Genomic DNA, 21,740 nt, shown 5'->3' on the forward strand with positions numbered 1-21,740 from the left:
ATAAGGGAAGAAGCATAGACTGTGCACATGTGTGTGAACAGAGACATAAATGTACACTCGAACTGGCCCACACCAAGGAAAACCAGCTAACAGAGCGGGGTCCCTAAGTTTTGTCATAGGCCTAAAGTCTTAGCAAAAATTGACATGTACGCACTGCCTCTCTCTGTGTCCCAGTATAGGCACCCCTGCTTCTCCTGCTCTATAAATCCCAGTAGAAAGGGAAAAGCTGGATGGTCTGGAGGAGGCAGCTCCACTTAGGCAGCCACGTGCAGGTGTGCTTCAAGCGGGAAACAAAGACTTCCCCATGAAAAATCGGCTCCCCAACACTCCCCTCAGGTCTAAAACTCCCGTCATTAGGGTCGTTCTTCAGTTAAAGACATCTTATCTTCCCAAGACATTTGATAAAAGCAGAACACTTCCCGGGAGGGATACATTGTGTCCTTGGTGCCCATTAAGATTTTCACGAGCACTGGGTGTTGTATTCCCTGGTGGTCACCTTAGTCAGCTGTCCCAAGGGAATAAGTCCAACCATAGACATACATTCATTTTGTTCTCTGCTATGTCCTCAGAGCCGTGCAAATCCCTGGATGTAAAATGCAATCTGAATCTGCCTCTATAAAGTGGAGACAGAAGAGCACCTAGCACATCATGTCGTTGTGAATAGTTAATGATTAATACCTGTAAAATTCTTAGAACAGTTCCTGACATATAGTAAGCTCATGATTATTATTATTGTTGTTGTTCTTACGACTGATTAAACACACAGGTAATGGGAGAGGAAAAAGATCTAGGAACTCTGAACAGGAAGGCCCCATGGGGTGATGTGAATGAGGGGAAGGGTAAAAGAAGTGGTGGAGGAAGTGCAGGGTGGGCTGAAAGGGAAATAGAGCAGACCGGCTTGTCTCACCATCCGAGAGTGTACAGAACAACCTATGGACACTGCCCATGCCCCAGGCCCACGGCACTGACCAGGGCCCGCTGAGGGCCTGGCACTGAACTGTGGTCCTCCTTTTCCTGCAGGGTTGAGCCAGAGGCCTTTGCCGCTCGGCCCTGCTGTGGCCGGAGAGGGGTGATAGAATGCAGGAGGGTGCGGTGGTGAGCAGCCTCCATACCTTAGAGAGTGACTGTGTCCCGAAATCTCTGAAACTGAACCAGATTAACAGGGAGCACACGGCACTGGAAAGTAGATACCCCAGATTCCCAACCAGGACCCACAGCATAGCATCCAGCCTAAAGGAGAGGCAAGGTGCTGCAACACAGTTTCCCTAAGTGTGTTACTGGTGGCTCAGGAAAAGAAAAAGTATTCAAATAGGTTTCTGGGTTAAATACAGTTAAATGTACTTCTTTAGAATACGATTTCTCAGAGCCTATAATATGCCTCAATGTATTGTGAATCTCCAGAGGTAGACACTGCGCATAGTGTTTCCCAAATGTATTTGACCAGAGAAGCCTGTTTTTAACACAGCATCCAGAGGCCAGTGTCCTGCTAGAAAACCCAGGGGGGTGAGGATAAAGCTGGATACAGTGTCTCCAAAGCCAAGACGTCGAGAGTTTCTGAGCCCTCACTTCCTCATCTGAAAAAAGTGACGGGTTCTTAATTCAGTGGTTCTTACCTGAGAAGCTGGTAAAAGCCATGGATCCTCTCCCTGAAACTAGGCACATTTATATATGCGCCAGACTCTGCTATTCATACAAGTTCAGGGAATCATAAATTTCTCAACTATAAGATGTTCTAAGATCCCATCCATCTCTCAGACGCTGCAGGTACCAGAATTAGAAGGACATCATGGTAGACAGCCAGCGCTTTCGCCTGCCCAGCATCCCTTCCCTTTCCTTTTGGTGACAGCACTAGTTCCCCTTTGTGAAACTACCTTTTTCCCATTCTTAGTCCATGCAATTCAAGAAAAGTGGACCAACTCCAGAAGTGGGCACGTCACCCAAACTTAACCAGTCACAATACCTCATTCCCCTTGCCCCAGCAAAGAAATCAGGGATAGCACAATGTTGATGAGAGAGTTCTCTAGGACTTGTGCTAGAGCTATCAGATCAGAACAAAAAGAGGAAGAGATGGAGAGAGGGAGGGAAGGAAAGAAGGAGAGAAAGAAGGGAGGACGGACGGAAGGGAGGGAGGGATTAAAGACTACATTGTGGCTTCTAAACTAGCAGAATGAAAGTTGGCAGTCTGGGCAGCAACCTTTATCTTTGAGAGGGAAAGCAATTCCTAATGATATTAGCTGAATCATCCCTAAAATCTACTTCCTCCCCCCAAATACCCCATTTTTGTGAGCCAATAAATCGTCTCCTCTGTTTAACTTGCAACTGAAAGAGTGCTACAAAATTCAGACCTCAATCTTGGGACTCCCAGGCCTGCTGGGAGGCTCAATTAAGCTGCTCGCTGTATTAATGCTGAGTCTATACTCGACAGATAATAAGCCTGTAAGGATGTTTAATGGAGGACTGTGTGTTGGTAGGTACCGGTAGGACCTGACCACTGACCCATGTGAGCTGTGCACCAGGAAGACCCCAGAGACCTCAGCTAGCTTCTTCCACCTGCTACCTGCTGCCTGAAATGCCATCCTGGAGCATCTGGGATGCTGGCGGAGGTAGCAGGAGGTATGGGGGTATTGCTTAGCCTTTTGAGAATCTAAGGAATCTAATCAATCCTCTTCTTCAAAAAATAAGGGAACATATTTGTGGGCAGTTTCAGGGGTTTACAGACTCTCGGAAGCCCCATAGAGACTCCTTCCTCAAGGGGTCTCAGGGCTGCATGACCTCACTTAGGTAGAGAGGAGTTGCTAGACTTGTTCCATGAGAGATCCCAGTCTCCCAAAGGCCTGAAGATGCCAAGGAAGAAAAAAGGGAGACCACCACCATTACAAGAATGGAAAGGAAGGTGGCCTGCAAAGGTGGCCTGCAAAGACTCTGGCATTTAAACACACAGCATGAATAAGTCTCACTACCCCCAACTGCCCTTTGAGAAGGTTTTCTGTTCGTGGGACAGGGAGGCAGCATAGCTAGAGTCCCCCTCAGTCAGATTTGGGATTAACCTGTGGCCTAATGTTTGGATTCCTGTTAAAAGTGATTCCCGGACAGAGAACATTTTAAACTCTTATCAGTCATTCATACCTTTTCCCAGGTAACATATTTTAATAAGAAGAATCGGGAACGCCTGAATAAAAAGCAGGAGGGAGAGTAGAGACGACAGATGTCCTCTGCGGGCGGCTTTGTCTGGGCTGCCTGGTGGAAGCACTAGACTCTAAAAAAAGCGATCAATCCTAACTTTGAAACATTTTGCTGAATAACTGTTTTAAATGGCTACGTTCTTCCCATCTGTGGGAGATTTTCCTAAAAACACAAAAATTTAGCCAAGATCTCACAACGAAGGAACTACTGAGTTTAATTGCAAAGTTAGAAGCTGATGGTTTGACAAAGCCTCACCTATTTTTCTTCCCATCCTTAAAATGTTTTTTTTATCAAAACTGGCCTCCCCTACTGAAGTCTGTGTTCCACTCCCAGCCCATCCCCCCAGCCCCCTACTCCCACACCCCACTCCCAGCAAGCCCGTGCTTGGGATCCTGCCCAGCCCTCGTGAGGCCTCCTACACATCCAAGGTCCAAGGCAAGGGAAGGAGGGGACAGCTGCAGCTCAGCTCCTGGCCACAATCCTTCCACCAAACCATCATCTGGGATCTTTTCCTCCTGCCCTACAAGATGTCAGAGCTAGGGTCTCATATGAGGAGTGCTCAGATGAATCTCCTGCGAAAAACACATTTTACAATCCAGAGCCTTTTGCCGAGGATAAGAATAGTCTCCCCTATGCCTATTTCGGGCTCACACTGAGAACAGATAATAATTTACGTGTGCCTAACTCCTCCACAGCTTGAAAGTGCTTTTCTTTACCATTCTGCCTGTTTGTTTGTTCTACTCGGGAACCCAGAGGGGAGCCAAGATGTCAAATCTGCTCCGTAGCAACTGTCTCCCTCTAATTTCAATAGGGCCCGAGTCAGCATCACTACGGCACATGCAGACGCAGCCTGAGATTCGGGCTGGGTCCTCGAGTTCACTTCATGGTATGGCTGCTGGTAGATGTGAATATTGTTAAAAGTTTGCCACCATAAATCCTTGAAAAATAAGAATAACTTATTTCTTATATGAAATAAGATTTTTACATCTAAAAAGCGAAGAATTAAGCCAAGTCATTGAGTTTCACCTTGTTTTGAAAGACTTGTTTCAGTACCAAAATCACTGAGCCTGGCATATTCCAAGAGGAAGCTCAGGGTGGGAGGGAGGGAGACGCAAGACGGAAGAGATATGGGAACATATATATATGTATAACTGATTCACTTTGTTATAAAGCAGAAACTAACACACCTTTGTAAAGCAATTATACTCTAATAAAGATGTAAAAAATAAAAAAAAAACCCTAAGGAACAGCTTTGGGCAAGAGCCTTACACTATCAGCTCAAATCTGATACAAACACAGGTCAAGAATCTGGTCACCAGGATCTGTGCTTTATGAATGACCATGTACTGGCACAGCCTCGGGCACTGAGCGGGGGATTTCACCGCAGCACCGCTAAGGAGGCTTAGAAGGTATGTGAGGTTTGTACGGGCGGTCCCCTTCTCTCTGTCTTGCACCCTCTTACACTCTGTAGACTCCCTTGGAAGCAGCTCTTTGTTCTGCATCTTCACGTTGCCCGTCCACATCAAAGGGCTTTGTGCTTTGAACCACCTACCCAGGATGGCAGTTTGAAGACTTTGTGTTGCAGCTCGCCCGGTGAAAGCAGTCCCGTGCCCTGGAGATAGCAGGCACCAACTGGCAGGATGCTTTCACCTTGGTCCCTAGCAACTGCTCCCACACCCACGCCTCTGCTTACCTTGCTCGCTTCCCTAGCTACCAGGGCTCCCCACCCTAGCACACCTCTGACACCACCCTGTCTGTTCACAGCGTTCCCCCGTGAACTCCTAGAACCCTACAGAGGGGGATCCCAGGGATTCCGCCTCTTGGAGCATGGACTGACTCTCAGCACTGACTCCCACTTTAATCCTGCCAGGCCCACAGTCTGTTAGTCAAACCCCCCAGTGCCAGCATCTTAATTCAGTGTTAGACAATCTGGTCAGATAACCCAGTAGATCTCAATCCTGGATGTACATTTGGATCTCTTGGAAGCCTTTAAAAATGACTAACCCTCAGGCACCAGCGCCAGAGATTCTGATTTCATTGGTCTGGCGTAGAGCAGTATTTTTTTTAGCTCTGCAGGTGGTTCAAAGGTGAGTCAGGGTTCTGAATCAAGGGTCTAAGCCCAAGACAAGCAGAGTACCGAGCCCATTTGCAAATGCAAAACACAATTTCTTGCTCAATTATGACTGTTGAGACAAATACTGAAGAAGTTATTCCGATTTAATTTAAACAAGTCATTCCTCTAGATTCTTACATGTGTCTAACACTCAGTAAAATACATATTTTATAATGATATTTTATAAAAACCAACCAATTTTTTTCTCTTTCAGGACAGCTCCATAAAACTGTGTTACCTGTTGAATGTAAACTTTGTCTATGTGACTCCCTGGTTGAATATTATGCACCTTTGGACATAACGCTTTCACGCCTCCAAAGTGCTATGTAAAAGCCTGAAATAGTCGGGTTATGTAATATACAATGAGAATATCATTTACCATTTTTCCAATTAAATCTTCACAACTTTTCACTTAGTCCTCCAATCTGTTGCTGTGAGGTCCATGGAGTAGCAGAATGGTAGAAATGCAGAATCTACAGCCCCCACCCCAGACCAACTGAATCAAAATCTACATTTTTAACTAGAGCCTCAGGAGAACCCACACTTACATTCACGTTTGAGACACACCCTCCAGTAAGCCACTTCTATCAGCCTTTTGTTAGAGCAGCTTCTTTCAGGGCTCTTCCTTTGTGGTCTTAGCCCCCCATGAATGCTCTGCTTCCACCAAACCACACTGCCCCAGGTTCCAGGCCTCTCAGGCCTCCTCCCCACCATCTGCAAAGCCCCCTCCCCTTCTTTTTGCCTAAAGGCGGCACTCGTATTTCTCAATGTCCCAGTTGAGTCTCTCAACTCCAAAACCTTCTCCATAGCCCAAGGGCTCTTACCTGCCTCTAATTTTACAGAACCTGTCTAGCTACACTTCCATCCAGCATCGTAGCTGTGCTTGTTCTGTTATTTAACCCTTATTCTGCCCTTAATTTTCCAAGTACTTCTGCTTTGTGTCTCCTGCTAGTCTATCACTTACATGTTTCTGCACCTGTCATGGGACTTTGCATATAATAGATTCAACAAATATTTGGTGTTTGGCTTTGACTTGGATGGCAAACTATATAATCTGAAAAACCTATAAATCTGAGTCTAGAAACCTAGTAAAAAATATACAACCTCTAAGTTTTGCTGGTATTAAACCTTCCAATATGCTGAACCCAGAAGTTGCACAATAATGTACTGTACAGATACTGAACTATTTTTAAATAACTGGAGAAAATAAATATCAAAAATGAAAATAAGATGACATAATATCAGGTATCAACTAACACTGTAAGTAGAAACATCTCATATTATTGTCGCTAAGGACAACTAAACAAATAAAATCCCTTAGCTACCAGCAGCTGCCACGGACCAAAATACAATGACAGCCAACCCCAGCCTATGATGTGCAAAGAAAAGCATACAGGGCTTCTGACCAAAATTGTGTCTACCAGGATACAGGCAATCTCAAAACTCATTCCATTCCACTCCTGGATAGAATGACCCCATACACTGTGGCAGGTGTTTTTCTCTATCCTTTCATCAAGTCCATAAGTATTATTAGAATTTAACAATGTGTCTAATAGCAGGTCATAGAAATACAAAGATGGCTAAGACATGTCCTTACTGTCAATGTGCTCACAGTCCTAGTGGGAAGAGGCATAAACAGATCATTCTAACACAATGTGGAACATACAGTACTACAGTACACGTACACAGGGCATTATGGGAACACAAGGAAGGGCTGCCTAACTCAACCTGAAGCAATCAAGATTGTGGACTTTCTGCGGCTTCCCTGGTGGCGCAGTGGTTGAGAGTCCGCCTGCCGATGCAGGGCACGCGGGTTCGTGCCCCGGTCCGGGAAGATCCCACATGCCGCGGAGCGGCCGGGCCCGTGAGCCGTGGCTACTGAGCCTGCGTGTCCGGAGCCTGTGCTCCGCAACGGGAGAGGCCGCAACAGTGAGAGGCCCGCGTACCGCGAAAAAAAAAAAAAAAGATTGTGGACTTTCTGGAGGTGGTGATACTTGAGTTGAGACTTAGAGATGACAAAGGAATTAGCCAACTGAAAGATGAAGAGTGATATTCCAGGTAAGGAGAAGTATGTAAGGAGAGGGAAGAGGACACTGACAACATGGTATGTGGAAGGAGCCTAGAAAGCTCTGCATAGTAAGAGGCCAGAAGTGATGAGGTTTTCTCTACAGAGGCAGTGGCCACTTGCTAGTTGATAAGCTTGGAGGCAAAAGACTTGGGACTTTATCCAAAAGGCAAATGGAAAATGTCTAGGCTTGAAAAGACTTCATGCAGCTTCTAAGATCTAATAAGCAAAATTAGAACAGCTTTGATTCTAGATGAACCAACTACATTAAAGCCATAGAATCCTCATCAACATGGCTACTTAGATACTAATTCAAACATTTCATGAATCATCTCTGCAGATGGATATTGGAGGACAAGACCTCTGAGATAAATCCCTTCCAGCCAAGATTCTATTTTCTGATTTTAAATGGCCAACAAAACTATGGACCTATAACATGGATCTGTCCTTCTGAAGGCACTAAACCATACCGCAGGACAAATACCACAGTCTTATTAAGATAGTGAAGTGAAAGGAGCATTAAAGGGGCCATAGAATGGGAGCCTGCTTCTTCTCACTTCTAGCTAACTTCTCTTTCCAGCAAACTATATTTTTCTCCAATTACAGCTCACCATGTCAGGCAAATGTATGCGATTATTATGTCTTTATTCTTAGTATTTTAATTTAAATTTTTTACTGAGTTTTTTCATTTGCAACCAAACAGTTCAATTATTTGCTTTACACTTATTGATGCACACATACACACACAGATTTTTACTCAATTTTGAGAGGTAAGACACTGGTTGATTTGAATGTTGGCATTTTGTGAAATTTTGCCTCAGTATAAAAAATAAATTGTTTACTCTGGATGTTCAAAACCATTAACACAGAAGAAAAATACCAGCAGGAGATAATTCTGTTTGGTTCAGGCAGATGACTAGATACATTATACCCAATGGTATATATGAGCTGGAATCATTCAACTGCCTGCCTTTTAAATATGTCATGTCTCCAAACTGCACCTTGCACACTGCTTCCTCTAAGAGCTCCTAATCTGGGCCAGACTTCTCAAAATGGATGAAACTAAACTAACTCAGCCATCTTTTGCCAATTTCACTGTATCTGGATTCCGCATTTCATCTCCCCATCTAACCCGTGTAGGTATTATTTTCCTAGCAGTGATTTTACTTTTTGGCGATGGGCAAATGTCCATATTTACAATTTTAGCCTTTTCAGGACCACAGAATTAAGCAATCATCAGGAAAAAATAACAGTGATGATAAAATTTAGAATAATATTAAAGAGGTAAGTGTGATAATTAAAAAATAATAAAAATTAAAAAATCAAGTAGACCAGGGATGAAGGGCATGGGCCCTGGGGCCAGACTGTAGAGTGTAGTTCTTGGTTTCCCCACTTATACTATACTAGTATAGTATAGTATACTATACTATACTATACTAATATAGTATAGTATAGTATACTATACTAATATAGTATAGTATACTATACTATACTAGCTTTGGATAGGTCATTTAATCGTTCAGAGGTCTCAGTTATCCAGTATGTAAAATGGGAATAATAATGCTAGTTCCTATCTCTAATGTAGTTGATAAGATTTTTAACAGTAATTTATACACAGCATTTAAATCAGAGCTTGGCACATAAGAAGTTACATGTGCTAGCTATTATTAGTATTATCATCAACATCATCATCATCATCATCATTATAAGGTACCACAATCCATTAATCTCAATTCTCAGAAATAGTTTCATGGAATGTCACAGGGTATTTTCACATTCACATGTCCTCTTCTTTTCTAGCACTTCTTGGGATGTTTGAAATACAAGAGAAAACAAAAATAACTCTTCTCAAGAGATGATATTACAAAGATTAGTTAGCAGAAAATATGTTGTGGCAGACATTGTTGGTTGAATGACCCAACCCCATTTCCAGTCTCTTCCCTAGGTCCTCTTCCAGCTTGCAATGTGCACATGACACAGTGCAGCAGGAAAAGCATTTTCCCCTCTTCCTACTGAAATGATCGCCAGCCTACGAAGGAAGCCCCCAAAGAATCAGAGACCTCAATGCTAACCTTGCTGACCCCCCTTCAACCAGTGCCAACAGCTACCCGCCCTCAGATTTTTCATCATATATGAAAAGTAAACCCCTTTACAATTAAGACTTCGTATTCAGGTTTTCTAATGCATGCAGCCAAAAGCATTCCTGACTGATACATTTATAGACTCCACGTTGCTCATGAGACGACCCGAGAGATCTCAGTCTGCAGCAGTCATTCTCACTGATGCCTGATTTCTTTTCCTAGGGTAAAACTAGGTCCCTGGTGCTTGTGCTTCTGCGTTCAGTGTTCCAACTTGCCCTGCATAAGTTGCATCCTGGAGATCCAGGGAGCCCTTCCTTCTAGGTCTTCCCCATTCCATCTTTCTGCTCCCAGGTGCTGATCCCACTTCAGCTGCTCATGCTGCAGGCTTTTCATTTCTTGCCCTCCAGGAAGCCACACTCTGGGTGACCAGCATCCCTACACTGGTGCTACTTATTCCCCTTGACACTAAGCTCATAAGTTTTCTCTTCAGTGTCACCTGGTAATGGGGGCAGACATCTTTCCATCACATGTCTCTCTCCACCTTATCAGTTTTATTATTGTGGCCAATTTTTCTTGTCCCCAGTGGTTCTCAAAAAGCCCACCTGCCCAATCACTCCTCAGCCCCTTCCGGTTCACTAACGAAGTCTAGTTGCAGCTGCATACACGATAAAACTGGTAAAAGCTACACAGCTTGCAAATAGTGTTTCCAATTGTCATATTGTATTATTGTTGTTTAGACAATCAAACTGTTCACTGAAATAATTACATTATTAAAATATTTTTAAATTGTCTATGGACTTATTTCAGATGTACTTCTTCAGCTCTAAAATTATTCAACCATTTCAACAACAAAGAAAAAACTGTAACTTGGACTTGGTGATTGATATTTTCTTCTTCATCAACTTAGTTCACAATTTGGAAACAAAGGTTTGCCTGTTTAATATTATATGAAAAATTATAGTCATCTTGGATAAACAATAGTGTCAATAAATAACATCTACATAAGAATGAAAAAGAAAACCTATATTCTTGCTGCCAGCAGACATAACTTTTGTTGACCTTTGAAAGCCAGGGGATTAACTAGCATTTGGGGGGAGACATTTTGAAAGACACAGAACCTGTCATATTTTCTGCTTCATGAGCTAAACATAAACAGTGGGAAGACTGTTACAGCTGTCTGCTAACAGATGAGGCTTTGGAGGTTGTGAGCCAAAGGAACAGCAAAGACCATTCTGTGTTTAATAAACCATATACCCTCCAGTACTGAGATAACCCCTGCCAGGGAGTTAACATTTGCAAAAAAAAAACAAAAACAGTTCTTCCAAGTCATGGAGGTATAATATAAGATCCTGTGATTGTAAAGAAATCACATGGGTTGTGAAGAGAAGCAATTGTGAGGGATGTCATTTTTAAAATTTACTATAATTTACAAATAAGAGAGACCTGAGCTGATAAAGTATCATCCAAATTACTATTTGAAAATGATTTATACCACAGGGAACACAAAACAGTATTTCTATTTGTTTTTCTAGCAAAACATAACATATGTGCAGCAAAGTGAATCAGAAACTCTTCCCAACTCAGAAAAACTTTAAATCATAATAATAATGAAGATAAAAGTCATTTTCAGGCAGTAGCTCAATAATCCACTGAGAATGGAGTCACCACATACATAATTCAGGCATAATGTAATCCTCAAGACACATATTCCTAAAATAAAGAGGCAGACAGCCTAGGTGTGGATCTGGCTCTTGCTGTGTTACCTTGTGCAAGTAACTGAATATCTCTGAGCCTCAGGATCCACATCTATAAAATGCAGGTAATAGCTACGTTGCAGGGTTGTTAAAATAAGTGAAATGAATTGATATTTTTACAGTTTTAGAACAGTTCCCAAACATATAATAAGTGGTACTTAAGTATAAATAACAAATAATAACAGCTGTATAGCTTACCTGATGCCTGATGGGATAAATTTAAACTAATCAGTCAGTGGAAGAGCTATGGAAGCCTCCAGTCTAACCTCTTCTCTCACACAAGAATCCTCTAAGAACCAAAACCAAAACCAAAAGCATGACCCGGCAATTCCGCTCCTGGGTATATATCTGAAAAAAACAAAAACACTAATTCGAAAAGACACACGGGTCCCAATGTTCATAGCAGCATTATTTACAATTGCCAAGATATGGAAACAACCTAAGTATCCATTAACAGATGAATGGACAAAGAAGATGTGGTATATATACACAATAGACTACTACCCAGCCATAAAAAAGAATGAAATTTTGCAGCAGTATGGATGGACTTGGAGGGTATTATGCACAGTGAAATAAGTCCGACAGAGAAAGACACTGTATGATATAATTTATATGTGGAATCTAAAAAATACAACAAACTAGTGAATATAACAAAAATGAAGTGGACTTGCAGATATAGAGAACAAACTAGTGGTCACCAGCAGGGAGCTGGGGAGGGGCAGAATAGGAGTGGGGGAGTGGGAGATAAAAGCTGTTGGGTGCAAGATAGGCCACAAGGACATATTGTACAACATGAGAAATATAGCCAATATTTTTAAATGGAGTGTAACCTTTTAAAATTGTATAAAAAATTAAAACAAAAACAATCCTTGACACACTCTGACCTGAGGAAGAGGAAACTGGAAAATACCTCCCTGTAATTCCCACCTTGAATTCTAAATCTGAACCTATAACAAATAAATCCAAGTCTGCTTCCACATGGCAAACCATCACAATTTTTAAGGAACCACCATCACCTTCTCTTCCTCAAGCCAAGCATCCTCTATCTGTTCATCCTCTGAGACTTTGATGGGGCTCTAGCTCCCTCACCATCTAGGACACTGGCCTCTACAGACAGCAAGTTTGTTCGGTTCCCCAGGAAAGTTGGGCGAGAAGTAACGGGATGTGATTCACGTGGCGGCCTATCTGCCACTCTCATTCTGGACCTTGATTTCTATTAGCTGAGGCTCAGATGGCGCTCCAGTTTTCTGGCATCTGTGTCACGCTATTGCCTTATACTTAAAACTAGCCTCTTGATCTGCTAAAAAGCCAGAGCACTCAGCTCCATCCTTACAATGACATTTTTAAGCCTAAACTCAATAATGTGTATTTACCCCTATGAAGTCTCACTTGATTATTAATCAGGATAAATGTGCATGCAAATGGAATCACAGTAGTACACCAAATCAGATTTTAAATTCTCTAGAGGAAATTCATTTTTTTTACAGGAATCTTATGATCAAATTTTGTAAAGCAAATAACTATCCTTCAATTGATATTTTTGGTAACTATCTATTAGCATATTATAGCTGTCTACAGCAGGAAACATATATTAAGCTTTGGATTCTACCATATTATGTTATTAAAGCAGATCTGACTTCCTGTACTTTGATTAGGCTAATACTAAAATTAGTTTATTTTCCTGCAATGTACTGCAACCAGAAGATTAGCATGCAGAAGAGAGAGCCGGGAGGCCACAGACCCAAAAACTATGACCAGGTCTAAAATCTCCTAAAAGTGTACAGTCCTCAAAGGGCAAACCAAGAGTTAATTCTTGGCTTAAAATTTCCCTCCCATGCCTTTTATATGAATGAAATAATACTGTGAAAAAAACATTACAACTGACCCTCTCCTATTTGTTCAGTTTCCACTTAATTTGGTTCCACAATTGGGTCACTGTCCTCCAGGGTTCTCCACCAGGTAAGGCCCTTAGGCTAAGCCTTCTACAGGCTGAGTCCAGTTCACCTCTCTTGCCTCATCTCTAATGACACTCCAACACTGTCACCCCTAGAGTTTCACCAGCCCACTCACCTGTACTCTCAGCTCCAGCCATGTCTCAAAACCAGTCCTGACAAAGGAGACAGTTGGTAAGGTCTTAAACCAATCCTGTGGTAAGATAACTAGTATCTCATGTGCCTGGGTGAGCCCTGGGAACCAGAACTGAGCTAATTCTACCCAACCACTGAGCACACTGTGCATGGCCTTCCTGCTCAGATTCTGACTGAGCCTTCCTGTCCCCTTACTGGGGTTGAAGCTCTTCCCTAAGCCTGGACACTTAACTGAGGCCCTGAGAACTTTCCCAGCCCATTTGCAGATCCCTGTTATTCAGTTATTACCTGGGATCCAGCCATAAATCAGAAAAACCTCCACATACCACCATGTACCTCCCATTAGACTTTCAATGTCAGTATTACTGCCCATGGATCTCCCACCACATTGGAGACTGAGCCAAAATTTACCCTGGATCTTTCAACACCACAATTTGAACTACTGATACTAAAGAAAAACTTGAAGAAGAAATACGCAAACCCATGCATAAAGAAAGTCACAACTCCTTTTTCTGAGGAATAAAAGACATCTCAAATAGCTGAAGATACATGGCATGTTCCTGGGAATGGCAAGTAGTCAAGGCCAAGATATACCAAGAATCCAAACCTTTGGCAGCACCAATCTACCCATGGGGAGATTTTTTAATCAGCATGACTCAGGTGTGGAAGACTGATGGTTTGAATTCAGCCAGGCTTGGGATTTTGCTAAGCAGGTGTGAAAGAAGCACATGGGGCAAAAGAGTTGATACTGTCAAAGAGAGACAGAAGTGATGGAACATAAAATCTAAATGGCTTGGGAAACAAATATAGAAAGTGGGTAACAGAGAAAACAAGAATCTAGAGTCTGGAGAGCCTAATGGGACAAAGATGAATGAAACTTGCCAGAGGCTATGTCAAGAGACCAAGGTCTGGATATAAAATTTCAGTGCTGAAGACACTGGTGATGAAAACATGCTGAGTATGCAAACAGAAGGACATGATGAAGAGGGGCTATGGTAGAAGCTATTGGAGATGAGTAACTCAAAGCCCAGAGAAGCCTGTGTCATTTGGGCGGGTGTTGAAGTCATCCAGGATACAAGACAGCCTGAGGATCCATGGAAGGACTGAAGCCAAGTGCCAAAGTGGAGCCTCTTTAGAATGGTGGGAGCATTGGCTCATTTCGGACAATAAATTAGACACAGGACAAAAAACAGAAACCTGGCTTGTCTTTAACTTTTCCATTTCTAAGATTGAGAAAGGGGAGATAAGAGTTCTTGGTTTAAATGTTCTGGTTAATTTCACAAATCAAATTTAACTTCACTAAGAAAAGTTATGAAACATGGTTCCTTGGCAGTAACAGTACCAGTCAAGCGATATGGTACCACAGCATGAGATTTCAAAGATCTATATTTCAACACTAATGAAATAGAATCCATTCTAGAATTGCATTTAGCATGGCAAGAAAATGAACTCGGGGGATTAATTATTAAAACATAAAATGTAAAAACATGCATTTGACACATATTTATTTCATTAGTTTAGAAAACTATTTACAAATCATTAAAATTCTTGATACCTATAACCAAAAAGAAAATGGTGGAAGAAAGGAAATGAGACTGATTCTAGCTAGGACAGTGGATAGGAACTAAAACAAAACTGTAGAATGTTATATAAAAGTGACTGCCATGGGAAAATTCCAATCACCTGTAGCCTCCCTAGTACCAGCCATCAATTTCCTTGGAATGCCGTTCCGTTTCAGTACATCAGTTCAAAGAAGATGTACTTGAAGCACTGAAGTTCTAATATCAAACCAAAAGTAAAAACTCAGTCATGTAAAAGCAAAAGGTAAAGTTCTCTTGGCCCTGATTCCTTAGATAAATAATTAAATAATAATGAAATTGGAGGGCTAATTTCATTTTAAAAATTCCAACTTGTTCAGATGAAAGTCTACTAAAAATGGCATATTAAATGACCTTGCTTTGAGGCCCCAGTGCTTGACCCAAGGAAAAAGTCCTCTGCAGTTTGGGTTAAAGTAAAAGCTTCTCAACAAATAATCCCCAAGTATTTTTCTGATTATTACTCGTACACTAAGTTCATAAAAACTCAGAAAACTATTAGGTTGGGGAAAGAAAAGATTGAGCAAACTATGACTGACTTTTGGGTTTTCTTATTTCTTCTACGAAGTGAAATTCTGTTCATCTTGCTCACTGATATCTCAGACCACCAGACATCCTCAAGTTCTATACCTTATGCAACATCCAACTGAGACTATGGGAGAAGAGTAACCGACATTATCCACTTCCTCTGCTAAGGTCAGACCACTGTCACCACTGACTAATTTACCATGGAGAGTGGGACTCTTCCTAACACCATACACAAAAGTAAACTCAAAATGGATTAAAGACCTAAATGTAAGGCCGGACACTATAAAACTCTTAGAGGAAAACATAGGCAGAACACTCTATGACATAAATCGCAGCAAGATCTTTTCTGACCCACCTCCTAGAGTAATGAAAACAAAACCAAAAATAAACAAATGGGACCTAGTTAAACTTAAAAGCTTTTGCACAACAAAGTAAACCATAAACAAAACGAAAAAACAACCCTCAGAATGGGAGAAAACATTTGCAAATGAAGCAACTGACAAGGGATTAATCTCCAAAATGTACAAACAGCTCATGCAGCTCAATATAAAAAAAAAAACAAACAACCCAATGGAAAATGGATGGAAGACCTACACAGACATTTCTCCAAAGACATACAGATGGTTAAGAGGCACGTGAAAAGCTGCTCAGCATCACAAATTATTAGAGAAATGCAAATCAAAACTACAATGAGGTATCACCTTACACTGGTCAGAATGGCCATCATCAAAAAATCTACAAACAATGAATTCTGGAGAGGATGTGGAGAAGAGGGAACCCGCCTACACTATTGGTGGGAATGTAAATTGGTACAGCCACTATGGAGAACAGTATGGAGGTTCCTTAAAAAACTAAAAATAGAACTACCATATGACTCAGCAATCCCACTCCTGGGCATATACCTGGAGAAAACCATAATTCAAAGAGATACATGCAGGGCTTCCCTGGTGGCACAGTGGTTGAGAGTCTGCCTGCGGATGCAGGCGACACAGGTTCGTGCCCCGGTCCGGGAAGATCCCACATGCCGTGGAGCAGCTGGGCCCGTGAGCCATGGCCGCTGAGCCTGTGTGTCTGGAGCCTGTGCTCCGCAATGGGAGACGCCGCAACAGTGAGAGCCCCGCGTACCGCAAAAAAAAAAAAAAAAAAAAAAAAAGATACATGCACCCCAGTGTTCATTGCAGCACTATTTACAATAGCCAGGACATGGAAACCACCTAAATGTCCATCAACGGAGGAATGGATAAAGAAGATGTGGTATATATATATATATATATATATATATATATATATATATAATGGAATATTATGCAGCCATAAAAAGGAACGAAATAGTGCCATTTGCAGAAATGTGGATAGACCTAGAGACTGTCATAGGGAGTGAAGTAAGTCAGAAAGAGAAAAACAAATATTGTATAATATCGCTTATATGTGGAATCTAGAAAAATGGTACAGATGAACTTATTTGCAAAGCAGAAATAGAGACACAGATGTAGAGAACAAACTTACAGATACCAAGGTGGGGAAGAGGAGGTAGGATGAATTGGGAGATTGGGATTTACATATATACACTACTATGTATAAAACAGATAGCTAATGAGAACCTACTGTTTAGCACAGGGAACTCTACTCAGTGCTCTGTGGTGACCTAAATGGGAAGGAAATCTAAAAAAGAAGGGATATATGTATATGTATAACTGATTTACTTTGCTGTATAGCAGAAACTAACACAACATTGTAAAACAACTATACTCCAATAAAAATTAAGTAAAAAAAAAAAAAAACAGTTCTGGTAGAACCAGGATTCTTGACAGGAAATTAATTTTTAACTAAACATATTTATTTTAATATTTGTCTTTCTATGCAGTTCCCTCTCTTAAACTTGGGTTGGGTTTATTACTCTTTTTCATTTGAGAATGAATTTTTATTCATCCTGCTTACATATGTTGTACATGGAGACTGAGACCCTTGATTGAAACTACAAAAGCTCTAAAGATTAATAACTTCATTGTTGAGGGCTCATATACCTTAACAGGTAAGTCAACTTTTGATATTAACGTTTGAAACCGGTTTTTGTTTTTAAATTACAAGTAGTAAATTAGGCAAAATAATGAGGGAAAAAAGGAAGAAACACACACATACAAAAAAACTTTTTGTTTTTTTCTTCTAAAGTGACAAAGATACTATCAATCAGTTTCTGGGTAGCATATGAGTATGCCAGTATAACAGTTAAACCAGACAAGGATTCTGTAACCTCTCTGTTTCAATTTGACAACTTAATCTCCAAGACTCAAGTCTGGAACACTTGCTAACCAAAGTATTTTATGACCTATACCTGGAATTATTCAAAAGAAAATAATAAAACATATCCTACTGAGTACTTTTTCTTTTTGGAACGCCAGGGCAAAATCTTGCAAAGATCTGATTGAGCAGCAGTGTCCCTCCGGAGATAAATTTAGCAAAGATGCTTTGACCAGGAAAATCTTTTTCTCGCAAGATATGTAAAAAGAGATACAAAGCAATACGTATGCATTTGTGCTTTTCCTTCCTACGGTGACAATGTACAAAGGTTTTATCTACCTTTATTTTTGATTGCAGCTCAAATTTCAGATAAGCTCTTCCCCTTGTAGACAATCCACTTGTAGATGCTTTGGCCCTGGAGCCTATGTTCTTCCAAGTTCTTTCTCTAAGAAGAAATTCTTTATGCTCAGAAGAAATCTGTCACAAAATAATGCATGAATGGAAAGGGTGAGTGTAACTCGGCATTTTTTCCTTTAAAATTAGTCACTTCAGAAGAAGACAGATCATTAAAATTTGCCCTAAATATCAAAGGTTCTAATTCAGCAAAATATTTTGAGATTCATGAGTGACTCAAAGTAGAGAACGATTAGAGTTTAAATCAAGAGAAGGACTATAAAGCATTAGCCAAAATACTGGAGACCAAAGAAGAGAGATAATGATAAATATCAGCAAAACCACTCACAAACAAGTTTTTTACTTTATAAAAGCTTCAAATACAGCGCCATACTAATTCATTATATTGATTAAAATGACAGTTTCTCAACATGTCAGAATAAAAATAATCAAATAGCTTTGCCTTTAAACATCTGTATGTTGTCGAGAGGGTATTCATTTATCCTTTTCGTCTTTGAAAAAGATTAGATTTTCAACCAAAGTGTGACTAGCAGACTCATAAAAATTGCTATCATATTCACTTTAAAAATATACTGCTCAACCTTTGCCAGATCCCCTGGCTTACCTTTGTTCTTACATCAATGAAGCATTTAATCTTGCCTGTCTTCTTCAACAAAACCAGTGAAATAGTCAAACCATCCAGCAAGAACTGTTCTTTAGAAATATGAAGCTTTGGTGTCAGATCTTAGCCAGAACGTGTGCTCCCACACACCGCCAGAAATTTATGGTCAGCTGGATAGAATCTTTCTTCTGCAACACCATTTGCCCTTTCTCCAAGTCCAAAGCAAAGATCTTTTTGAGCAAAGTAGCTGAAAAGACAGGCTCAGGATAAAGGGCAAATACAGACTGATTTTGTATAATTGACCTTTCTTTAAGCTAGAAAGAAAATAATTTAGAATTTCTATACAAGAATCAGAGAGATGTTTTTCTTTCTGTAACTTTTTTTAAAAGTAAAAATGCACTTTTTACCCAAATTTTGAAGGAAATATTGCTAGAATAAGACATATGAGTTTAACATATTAAACTAGGTAAAATCTGAAAAATCTTTTTAGTGCAGGCGGCTTATTAATATTTCCCATGTATTACTTCCTCTCACTTTTCTACCTCTCTCTTTGTCAATTTTCTACTCTACTCTCTTTTGTGTTTTCTCTTATCCCTGTCCTCAGGTTAGGGAAGTTTCCGTGGTTCAACCTTCTTCCAATTTCTTGTCTCTCTCCACTTGATATTTCATAGTTGGGTCACATTGTATAGCACTTAATACATTTTACAACAATTACCACATTTGATTCTCATAGCCATCCTATGATATAGTCCTGTATAATCGTCCATTATACACCTGAAATCACACACCTATTAAGTGGAAATCACATACGCATTAAGTGGTAACATAGAAACTCACAAGAATCTTCCAATTGTCTTCACCCACTTCCAAGAGACCACACAGACCACATAGAAAAAAAAAAAAAATCTGTCTTCTTGATCAATGTGGCCTCAACAATTAGCACAGAACGAGCATATAATACAGTTATACATATACGATATATGACTATACATATTTCAGCAGTGTAATGTGCTCAATATATTAAATAAATGAATGAATGAAAGTTAGCTCTACTTCTAATCTTTGCAGGAATCTTTGTAGGAAATCTTACACTTTTCAAAGTGCTTTTTAAAATATGAACCTCTCTGGTGAACAAAACATTTTACGAATTAGAAAGATCAACTACTCTGGTCCCCTATTTTACTGATGAAGATATTGTGGCTCAGAAAAGCTAAAGAACTTATTCATAAGTAGCCAATAGTAGTGCCAAGCTAGAGCCTAAAGAATATCAATATGAAAAGAATTTTCAATCCCATACGAACCTGTGGGCTATTCTTTACTATAATGTTACAGTTAGGAGTTATGACTAGTTATTTTCATCATTCTGCACAGACCCGATAGTGCATACATATCTATTTAATGTCACATGGGCTAGGCTATCGGGACAGGGAAAAAAAACTTAAATATTTTTACAAGCAGATTGCCTTTAAGCTGTGCATTGAATTAAATACAATTACTCAGTTCCTTCTACATTTTAAAATATATAATTAAAAGATCAAAATATTTTGATAACCATTTAAGCCAAGATAATAGTTCCCCATGTCTCTGTTCTGTATTAACACGCCTTTAAATAGAAAGCATTCATGAACTGAGACATTCCTAACACATTACATGTATGCTCACACATGTGTGATGCACACACACTGTTTCTTGCAATATTCATCACGATTCACTGCCTTGCCTTTTGGCCCTCCAGATGGCCCATTGGTTCTATTCAAACTGAACTCTGAGATTCCTCTTTCCTAATTGCTGGCTTCCAGAAGGAGCCCTTTGTGGCAGCTATTCCCCCCAGTCAACTGCAACATTCCATTGCTTGAGCCTAAGTTTCAACACAGTCTTCAGGCTCTTCCTCTGCCTACCTAGTTCATAGCCACAACCAATCCTTGATTATATATGCAGAAAGGGGGGAGGGGTAACAATTTAAAATATCATCATCAAAGGAAAATTATTTGAAAGAACAAAAACTATCATACCAGCTCAGACCTGTGATCTCAGTTTTTTTGGTCTCTGAAAGCAGCAACTAGACTTGTGGAAGAATTTGGTTATCAAGATGAAGCGTATATTTCTTATTAGTCATATATTCACTCATTTATTCATTCAGTAATTTTAATAAAGAGTGTAGGATATATAAGACCTCAATTAAGTGCCTGGGGGATGAAATTAGGGGAGAGAGAAAGAAAGGAAAAAATAAAAGGAAGGAAAAAGAGAGAGAAAGAGAAAGGAAGGAAAGAAGGAAGGAGGGAAGGCATGCAAATCATTATTTCAAAGCACTTAAATCCTAAATGGAGACCTCCAGCTAACATTTCTGTGATGTGATTTTTTTCTCTCAGCCTCTGTGCTTCTCCACTCTCTCCCCCTACCTAGTTAATGCTGATTCGTCTTTCACATCCAACATCCAATTTGGCCCAGTAGAAACTTTCCCTAAACCTACCTCCCAACCACAGTAGTTGCCCCTCTGATTTTGCCTTCCTCTCCCATCCATTATCACGTTAGATCTAATTTTATATTTTAAATATATTGTTTTATTTTAATTATATTTAAAATATATTTAACATAGGCATTAACTAAGACATTGTACTTAATCATATTCCATTATTATATTTAATAAATATAGTATTATAGATTTCAATTATTTACTGTCTCCCCAGAAGCGTATACCATGCCAACCACTTAAGAGGTCTCCAAAAAATATTCCTGAATAAAGAAATGAGTTAGTAAATGATAGATATAAGACAAAATGATGTAAGCTCTTAGTGGTTAAAAATTCAAGTTTTGAGTCAGATTTCTGGGTTCAAATCCTTCTTCAAATCCTTACTAGCTGAAAAAACTTGAGAACCGTGCAGAGGTTAAAGTTGCCTCAAGCAAGAGGAGATTTTTATTAAGGATTTTGGGAGGGTTGATTTTATGTGTCAGCTTAGCTAGTCTATGGTACCCAATTGTTTGGTCAAACACCAGGCTACATGTTGCAGTGAAGGTATTTTTTTACATGTTATTAACAATTAAATCAGTAGACTTTGAGTAAAGCAGTTTACTCTCCATAGT

The 21,740-nt window shown here is 40.2% G+C and overlaps 1 long non-coding RNA gene across 3 annotated transcripts in view; it reads right to left on the bottom strand.

The window, feature by feature from the left end:
* Positions 1–21,740, bottom strand: part of LOC309974913 — a 400,558-nt gene that overhangs the window by 247,664 nt on the left and 131,154 nt on the right. For 2 of the 3 annotated variants that reach the window (XR_014326932.1, XR_014326934.1), the window contains exons 5-6: positions 17,984–18,121; positions 11,395–11,544 (exon numbers count right to left, since the gene is read on the bottom strand). This is a non-coding gene — a long non-coding RNA (uncharacterized lncRNA). The remainder of the gene's footprint in view (positions 1–11,394; positions 11,545–17,983; positions 18,122–21,740) is intronic. The other variant, XR_014326933.1, reaches the window with a different exon arrangement.

This window comes from Leucopleurus acutus (genome assembly GCF_964270905.1).
Source record: "Leucopleurus acutus genome assembly, chromosome: 18".
NCBI classification, from domain to species: Eukaryota; Metazoa; Chordata; class Mammalia; order Artiodactyla; family Delphinidae; genus Leucopleurus; species Leucopleurus acutus.